The 10,320-nt window shown below is 35.8% G+C and overlaps 1 long non-coding RNA gene across 1 annotated transcript; it reads right to left on the reverse strand.

The window, feature by feature from the left end:
* Positions 1-345: 345 nt before the first annotated feature.
* On the reverse strand, positions 346-4,571 carry LOC121214691 (uncharacterized). Its single transcript, XR_005910331.1, has 2 exons — positions 1,414-4,571; positions 346-1,292 (listed from the first exon to the last, which is right to left on the reverse strand). It is a non-coding gene; the product is annotated as an uncharacterized lncRNA (long non-coding RNA).
* Positions 4,572-10,320: the final 5,749 nt, after the last annotated feature.

Raw genomic sequence — 10,320 nt, forward strand, 5'->3', positions numbered from 1 at the left:
TTTTAATCATGTTTTTCGCTGCTTTCCAAAATACTACAGTTTTGAAAAGTTTTTTTAAGTTTTAACTGTTTTTCTCAAAACTTTACATTAATAATGTTGTAATTGGATTACTAAGTAAAGTCGATTTGATTAATGAATGGCTAAGCAAAAGAATGGCTTTACCGGATCACTTCGATGATCAATGTAACGCCCTTAACTTAGCCAAAACTCTTAGGCAGCGTTGAGGGTGTTGCACGTTCACCATTTTTCAAAATCCGACTCTGCCATAGCAGACATAGAAATACCCGAACTCATTGCAAAGCTTTACTTTTCCAAACTAACTCCCATTTCACATTAGGATCAAAATTGCTAAATTTAGAAAAGTTCTTATAATTTCCCCCAAAGAGAACACATCACTAGTCGACCATTTCCAGCTGACTCGGCTAGCTCCTACATCTATACAAGGAGTATAGTTGCAATGTGACAAGGTACATGGTTAGGAAGCAGAGAACTTAACCAACATCTATCCCACTTACCCTCTGTATCTGTCATGTCACATACTTTAAGCGTATCATCCAGTTGACCAACGCCTATGAAAAAGGGTTTGAGTGGTCCAATATTTCTAGGCCATATGTCATTCCAAAAGTTCACCAAGCGACCATCGCCAATCAACCAATAGGTATTATTAATCACATCTGGCCAAACTTTCATAATAGACCTCCAAATAAATGAGCAGCATCCTCTTGTTATATAATTCGGCATTACTCATTGGATATTATACTTGCTTTTCAGCACACGTACCCACAATGCTTTAGTATTTGCAATAATGTTAAAATCCAGTCTTAACAAAAAAAAAAAACTTTATTATGATCAACAAGGCTTCTAATCCCAAGCCCTCCATTGCTTAAAGGTCTACAGCAGTCAGCTCAATTCATAAGAGAAGGTTTCCTCAAATCCTCACTTGAACCCCAAATGAAATATCAAACTAACTTATAAATATTCCTGCAAATCGATAGTGGGAGATGAGTTGTACTCATGAAATAATTAGGTAAATAAAAAAGGACCGATTTCACCAAAGTTATTCTTCCCGCCATTAAAAGATTCTTGGCCTCCCAGCTGCTTAGCTTAATGCAAATCTTGTTAACCACAAAGTCAAAATTTCATGAACTAACTTTTTGATGGAATATCGACATACCAAGGTAATTTCCAAGATCATCCACTATTGAGAAACCAAGCTTTTCCGTATTATTGCAAGCTACCTCCTCCAACGTATTATGGGAAAAGAAAATCTGGGTCTTACTTCTATTAATCTTCTATTTAGAGAAACAACAAAAAGTATTGATAACATCATTAACACATTCAACTTGACCTATATCTGCTTTAAAAAAAAATAGGATTAAGTCATTAGCAAAAAATAGGTGCGAGATTTTTTACCCTTGCTTCAATAAAAGAAGACGACTCCACTCATTCCTTCAACTGCCCTCTTAATTAGGTGGCCAAAGCGCTCCATACACAGTACAAAAAAATAAGGTGAAAGGGGATCTCCTTGTCTCACTCCACGTGTGGGACAAAACAGTTGAGAAACTTCACCATTCTAGAGGATTTGTAAGTTTGAGGTAAACACACATAACTAACAAATGTGGAAATCCTGCTTCCATCAAAGTGTCTTTTAAACCCCCCTCGGCGAATTCCATCGTAAGCTTTTTCCAAGTCCACCTTCAAAGCCATCCAACAATTCCTTCCTTTGATCGTCCTCATGTTGTGAATGGCCTCCTACGCAATAATGATATTATCTGAAATACTCCTCCATGCAATAAAGCTTGCATGGTTTTGCTTAACTATACTGGCCATAATTGGTCAAAGTCCATTCACTATAGTTTTAGTGATGATTTTATACAAAACCGTACACAAACTAATTGGTCAGAATTGAGAGATGACCTCCGATCATTTAGTCGATCAAAGTTCTAGTAATCTTCGGATCCAAACCTTGCACCCCAAGAACCTTTCGAACTAGCGAACAAATCGATTCCCTGATAGTTTCCCATTGTGACTGGTAAACCTTCACGTGGAACCCATCAATACCCGATGCTTTCAGAGGTGCCATAGATTACATACCTCTACAAGGAAAATTCCCCATTGCAAGTTCCTCAGCCATGTAAAGCTTCTGGAAGAAGTCGATAGCATGCAACTTTAAATTTTCATCATCAAAGCACCATTCCCCTTCATCGAATTTTAATCCCTCAACTTTATTTATTCTCCGCCTTGTCATCATTCGACTATGAAAAAGCTTTGTATTCCTATCTCCATTTGTTAGCCAAGCAGTACGTGATTTCACACGAGATCAACCGTGATGACAACCTAACCTCCAAGATTCTTTGTATTCGACTAAGTTCCGAAACCAACTCCTTTTTCCGCCCAAAAATATTACCACGAATTTCCTTATTCCACTTCTGCACCACCTTTGTGACCTACTCCTAAATCGAGGCAACCTCAAGATCGCTCTTCTAATGATTTTTAACAAGTTCTCTAAAATCCGAGTGAAGTAACCATTTGGCAAGAAATCTAAACGATCGTTGGCCACCCTTTTGTTATTTACTGCGAGGAGCAACCAAAATCGATCGATAATTAGATTTCAACTTGTGGAGATGCCAAATAGAATAATTTGGTGAAAAATTTTCCCACTTCGAGCTGCATAAAGCGCTATTGAGTCTTGAGACAAATTCCCTCTACTCCACGTGAAGCGAGGACTCAAAACCCCCACGTCTCTGATTCCATGATTGAATACAAACCCTTTAAAAAGGTCACAACCAGCTCTTACACAAACTGCACCCTCTTTTCTATCCGAGCTATTCAAAACCGAATTAAAATCTCCCGCTATAAACCAAGCCTCATTAACAGATTCAACAAACAAATCTAGAAATTTCCACAACTCTTTCCTTTTTGCAGCTTGAGGACTAGCATAAACTGCTGAAACCAGAAAACTGATCGCCCTTTGCTTATTGGTTCAATTATAAAAGAGTTCTGATAGCCTAATTTACTGATTATATCATCAGCTCTATTTCCACTTAACCGGGTTTCCATAAGACAAAATAAATCTAGTGCAAAATCCCTCCTATACTCCTTTACAAAACTATGAAATCTAGGATGGCCAGTACCCTGGAAATTCCAAAACATCAACTTTATATCCGTAAAAATAATGGAATTATGCAGCGACCCAAGTAACAAACCAAATCAACAACTTGTTTCGGCTTGCCCGCCCATCGCTCCGTCAAACTCCTCAACCGCCATAGCTTCTCCAACAGCTGAGTTTCTCAATCCATTGTCACGCTCAATGTCGCCCACAATCTCCCTCATGGTCGTCCCTACCTCTACCAAAGATTGCTTCGAACTCCCTCCACTTCTCATGGCCGTGTTGCTTCGAACTCCTCCATTGGCGTCGGAAGTTTCCCGTGCTTTCTTCAGCCATACTTGTCTCTCCAAATGTAAATTTCCCATTTCCACTCCCAAGAGCCGGCCCGCCCTGGTTGAATAATCCTCACCGCTCTACTTTTGTTGCTATCTAAAAGGGCCTTAACTTGAACAAATTGAAAGCCAAATGGGTTGTCTCCAAAAGCCCACTTCTTTGACCCATTATTGAGCCATCACCCATGTTTTTCGGCCCTCCATCACCTCAAGACCCAACAACATTAGTACTGGGTCTTAATACTTTAAAACCCATCTTTGGCCCACTTGCAACTACCACACCCTTTCTTTTAGCCTTCAAGCCGTTTCTCTTTTTCCCAAACGCCACTTTGGATCCATTTTCACTTCTCTTTTCATTAACCACTGCTTCAACAGCGTCTGTTTCTCCCTGAATCTCGCTTAAAACATTAAAACGAGATCCTCCCACAGATCCGCCATGATTCACGTCCGTTCTGTCCCTTGCACTCCTACCTTTACGCCGCTGTCGGCGTTCCACTAGCATCCACAGCCCGTAGTTTTCTTCCTCAACCCTTCTTTGGAGATCTTGATCATTCGCCGCCTGTGTGCTTATGGTTGTTTCCTCCATCGGCGACGGTGCCCGATCTTTCGGGAATGCAGCAGCATTATGCCCATATAGTCCGCACCCGAAACACACATTTGGAAGGACTCGTATTCGATCCTCTGTGTCCGTCCATTTATTTTGACTTTGGACAGAAGTGGCTTCCTCAGATCCACACAAATGGCCATTTTCGCAAAACGTCCCCTCCTAGCAGTGTCTGTATTTTCATCGATCTTGATTACTGGACCAATTGCTTGTCCAATCGCTTTCAGGATAAAATTCGAGTAATATCCTTCTGGTAGCCCAGGCAGCCGCACCCAAACAACTTGGGAATCCACCTCATTTTTCGCCGTCGAGAAGTTTTGTGACCACAGCCTCACCCAAACAACATAATTTTAAATTGTTTGGTTTTGTTATACAATATTTTCATTAGGTAACTATTTTAAATATAGAAGGTGGAAATTTTTAAACATAAATGAGGTTGAGATTTTATAACATATACTATATATTTTCTTAAATTTCTTACTTACAATTTGTAGATTATCTTTCATAATATCACAATCATTTTCTCCTACAAATATATGAGATACAAAATTCGTCTTGAAACAATGATAGCGATATTTAAGTTTTCAACAAATATTATTAATTAACATCAACCCATAACATAATTTAAATATGTGCATTATTATTTTAGTTAAATTTCACTCTTAATTTTTTAAAAAGAATTGAATTTTACCATCAACCTTAGAAAAGGAGTCGAATTATCTTTTTAATAGAAATGTTGACTAAAACGATAAATTTTTAAACATAACAACCTATATTTCATGTGTAATTTATGCTTTTTTTTTAATTTTTATTTTTAAAATTATTTGTTGACGTGACATATAAGATAAGTAATGTCATATCAGCATAAAGTACACGTGAACTACCACGTGAGTTGTCATACCAACATCTTTAAAAAATCAAGGGATAATGTGACATTTGGTATCTATACTTTTATAAAATATCTAATGTGGTACATGTACTTTGAAAATTTCTAATGTAGTACTTGAACTGTCAAAATGATTTTTATTAAGGTACCTAGTGTTAACAACGTTAGTGAATTATTAAATCTGTCAATGAAAATTTAACACGTAAAATTTTCTTCCAAATCATTAGGTCTACATAGAAAATACAAAATTCAACAAAAAAATAAATTAAATTAAAAACAGATAGCTAAACAATTGGTTATAAAAAAAGTAAGTACTAAACTTATGTGAGAATACTTGTGCTTTCATGGATAATAGAAGAATATTATTCAAATATCTATTAAAAATATTATGCTAAATGGAACACACTTCGGAGTCTATGACCATTTACTTAAACATAGAAGATGACGTTTTTATTTATGTAACTTTAATATTTACTTCTTTTTTTATTAATCTTATGTTTAGTTATTTGTTTTAAAATTTGATTTGATTTATTTATTTATTTTTCATATAATGTTTATTATCCATGTGGACTTGATGGTTTGAAAAAAAAAATCAATGTGTCATATTTTTATTGGTTGGTTTAGCAATTCACTAACGTTATTAACATCAGGTACCATAATAAAACACTTATTGGTAGTTCAGGTGCCAAATTAGACATTTTCAAAGTATAGATACCACATTGGATTTTTTTATAAAAGTACAGGTACCAAATGTGACATTATCTCATAAATTAATATTTTAGTAAGTATTTCTATTATACAAAACAATTTGACTCTTTTTAAAAGGTTAAGAGCCTATTTAGACTAAAAAAGGAGCTAATTTGAACCCAAAATAAATATCTAAAAGTTAACAACTAAATTTCACATTATCCATTAAATTTTACATATGATGTCAAAGTTAAATTAAAAAATATATAATTTTTTATTCAATCTTATAACTTTGGATTAGTATTTGGCATAATGGTGTATATTTTTATTCCACAAATAGCCTTAAAAATTGTCATGCCTCTATTTTTTAACATTTAATTTTTTAACTTTTTACTATATCTCTATAAAACATTTGTCAACCCATGACCTTACTTGTAGAGTCTAAAAACTCAACTGCCAATGTACCAAATATTATTTCTAACTTTATTTTTTGAAAAAAACTTTGGATTGGACTATATTAAATAAACCCAAAAACAAAATCCAAACAAAAAAAAAGAGAATGGGCTGAAAACTAGCGGACTTAATCCATAAACATCTATGCAGGAAAAGGAAAGTAAAAAAAAAAAGAGACTTAGTCCAGTTCGAAAATGAACTGTTACCCATTTCAAGCTTTTCTAGAAAGCTCATTAATCCTCTATTGTCGGTTACAGTTCTCCGAGGCTCACGATTAATCTTTTCTAAGATCACAATCCATCGCTCTCTTTGATCTTCAGAAACCCTAAAACACTCTTCAATCGGGTTCTCGTTCTCTCTGATGTCCCGGTCCCAGCGATTCCTAAGCATATTTTGGCACCACGCCTTCTAGGTAAATCTCTTCGTTCCTTCTTAAACTTTTTGATGCTAGTCTGTGAGCAATTATGTTGGCTGATCTTTGCACATGTTTGAAATGGATGCTTTGAAACCCTCTCCGATTGTGATGAATGTCTCTGATGTATGCACTTATTTCTGATTTGTCAATGGCTATGGACTGACATTTCTTTATAATCGTTAATGCATCGCCTTCCACTTCTAACTTGTCCACTCCCATTGCTAAGCCCAACCACACCGCTTGAGAACATGCACGCACCTTTGCTACAAATGGCGATGTAATCTCAATGTTTAGCAACGATTTCAAGACCAAAACCTTCACCTCTGTCATTCCTATTCACCAATCCCGATGCCGATCTACACTACCTACAGTCAAAAGCCACGTCAAAATTGGTTTTTATGAAGTGGGTTTCCAGTGAGCACCACTCAGACATTGCCCACTGTTTGGTAAGGGATCTCGCCCCTATTTAATCAATCTCTTTAATGTACCTCTAGGTTATTTCAGCGATCCCTCTCCCAGTACTAACCTTCCCTTCATGCAGAGTCTTATTATGTTCAGTCCAAATAACCCATAAGACAGTACAGAAAGAACGACATTAAGCAGTGGTACTCCTACTGAAAACCCAGGTAAGCCATTCCCAGTCTCCTAAATGCTGCATCGATGTAACCCATATGAGATCTAAGGCAATCCATGCTTCTATTGGTACAGTGCATACTTGAAATACATGCATAATATTCTCCTCTCTCCCTCTGCATCTTGGACACACATGACTTCCCCCCAGCCTACGCATTTGTAAATTACTAAAAGTGGGCAAAAAAACCCCATGAGATTCTCCAAATTAATTATAAATAAACACATATAAAATAATATATGGACAGAATTAGTTATAGTTAATTTATCAAATATGAAAATAAAATAAAACCATATTAAACAATTGAAATAAATGAGAATTGAGATTTTACGAAACGTTTAGGCCCGTGAAACGTGGTTTCCTTAAGATAAGTTTTCCTATATAACCTTTCAAGAGAGTTCACATATATAAACACATCCCACACTTGGTATTTAACCAATGTGGGATTTAATCCTTTTATTTTTCCTCAACAATATTTCTAAGTAGCTTACTTTGAGCTTCAATTTCTCATTCATCACTCAACCCTTTTGAGCATATGATATACCGTTGTAAAGGTCTCATGGAGTAGAATATGAAACCATAAAATTATGATTCAACTCTCTACCTTTACCTATTGAGAATATGCCTCAAAGTTACCATCAAATGTAATTTTTCCAACAATCCCCCACATGAATAAAAATTGATAGTTTTATCGAAAAACATTGACTCGATGTGGTGATAGAATCTACAATCGATAGTTGTATAGGATAGGTAGGTATCCACCCTTGAACCTTCCTTGCGAAAGTATATTTACTTTACTAGTTGACCAGTAGACGTGATGTCCTTGAACTGTTCTGCCTTTTGTGTAAACGATGATATATCTCACACAACTACCTCATTGGTAAGGTTTTAGTTCTCCTGGGTATGTTCATATAGCCGTGAACATCTCCTAGTTCTGTAAGAGTTTGAGAGAACTATGCCCCAATAGTCTCCTTGAAGCGGCCTCACTTCACTCTCACATAGGTGACTTATGTTGTTCGGCTCACCGAAACACACAATGGTCATTTAAAGCATTGCTTAACCTATCCCCTTTTTAGTCACTGTTTACGTTATAGGAACGGACTTGGGATAAGTACCCCCACAGTGACCTCACAAGGTCTATGCAATTAGCCCTTTGAACCTAGATCTTGGGATCTCCAGTCAATTAGGTAGGGTTTTCCTTCACATAGCGCCTTTTATTTTCATGAGATTTAGTCACATTCCTTTCAATGTTTTAATAACATGATCTCGGTTTAAGCCTTAGTTAGCATATCCACAATGTAGATAACTCCGTTTGAGATAATTTGTTTAACAGTATTATGTCGACGACACATATTTCTCGACTTACCATTATATGTTATGCTAGTAAGACACCCCCACACTTTCAAGTGGTTGTAAGATGGTTTTCTACCTTTCCATAACTCATATGGTGTCTTGTCCCTTTTCTTGCAGAAAACCTTATTTAAAAGGTAATTAGCTGATAGAAATGCTCCCCCTTACATTTCATGTGATAACCCAGAGCTTTTTAGCTGTGCGTTCATCTTTTCTTTTAGAATCTGATTTTCTTCTTGGTTATTCTATTTTAGGAAAGTATGGTGGTGTTATTGAAATGATTCAATATATCCACCACCACGATTACTTAACCTTTTTATTAAGTTGGTTTTCAACTTTTTGCTTATAGAGAATAAATTCTCTTTGTCTTAACTCGTAGTAATGAAGGAAATAAACATTTTTATTCCTTCCTCTCATTTAAACAGGCTTTACAAACATTGCTATGTATTAGATCAAGTGATTTTTTTGACCTTTATTAATTTACCTCAACACATGTTTTACATTTATAATTATAATTATTACGAAACGAAGGAATGTGCTCTAAGTTAATTTATGTACGTAAAGTACCATAATTAACATATCCGAGCCTACTATGCCATTAATTAAATGACTTAAGCATATGAATAAGAAAGAACAACATTCTTATTCAGACATAGTATTTAGTTTAATACATATTTCCTTCCTACAAATATTCGCCTTTACTAAGAACATTCATATTCATAGTTAGGCACATAATTCCATATTGGGCACTTCCTTGGAAATTTCTTCCACAACGTTAACCTCGTTAGCTCTAAATTTCTTTGGGATCCTACAGTTGGATGACTTGTGCCCCATCTTGCTGCAATTGCAGCATTTTCCTTAAAATTTTTGCTTCTTCAAAACACCACCTTTTGGTCCCAGTTTAGGCCCATTTTGCGATTGTTTTTCCTTCTTGAAGTCTTTCTTGACTTCTACGACATTTGCTCTAGCAACATTGTCATTTCTTGCTTTGTTGAGCCTCTTTTTCGTACCTCTATTGTCTTCTTCAATCCAAATTTTGACAATTAGGTCTTCCACTGACACGTCCTTTCTTTTGTGCTTTAGGTAATTCTTGAAGTCATTCCAAGTAGGAGGCAACTTTTCAATAATGCCTGCCACTTGGAAGGATTCACTTATTATGATCCCTTTAGCAAAAATTTCGTGAATGATTAGTTGAAGTTCCTGCACTTGATTCACAACTAATTTAGAATCAACCATTACAAAATTCAAGAATTTAGCAACTAAGAACTTTTTAGTTCCAACATCCTCTGCTTTGTATTTATGGTTCAACGATGTCCATAATTCCTTAGTTGTTTTCTTAACATTATACACTTTGTATAGTGTATCCGACAATCCATTTAGGATGTAGTTTTGGCATAGGAAATCTGAATGTTTCCAAGCTTCAACAGCAGTGAAAGCGGTAACTTCATCTACCTCGCTCTCTTTAATAGTAGGAGAGTCATTTTTCAAAAATTTGGCCAAGTTCAACATGATAAACTAAAACAACATTTTTTGTTGCCAAGTCTTGAAATCCTGTCCCGAGAATTTTGCAGGTTTCTCGCTGTGGCTTATAGCAGCCGCAATGTAACAACCCAAATTTTGGGCTAGTCGGAATAGTGGTTTCGGGACCACAAATTCGACGAGAAAAAATATTTATTTTCATTATATTTTCATGGTCTACGATTTCAAAAAATAATTTCGTGAAAATTTCGTTCAAAAATTTTGACGTTTGGGCACTCAATTTAGTCAAAAGGACTAAATTGTAAAAAGTGCAAAAGTTGAGTTCTACATGTTAGAAGTGTCCAATTGTTATGAAATTTTAAATTGAAGGTCCT

This window comes from Gossypium hirsutum, chromosome D02, assembly GCF_007990345.1.
Source record: "Gossypium hirsutum isolate 1008001.06 chromosome D02, Gossypium_hirsutum_v2.1, whole genome shotgun sequence".
Taxonomy (NCBI): Eukaryota; Viridiplantae; Streptophyta; class Magnoliopsida; order Malvales; family Malvaceae; genus Gossypium; species Gossypium hirsutum.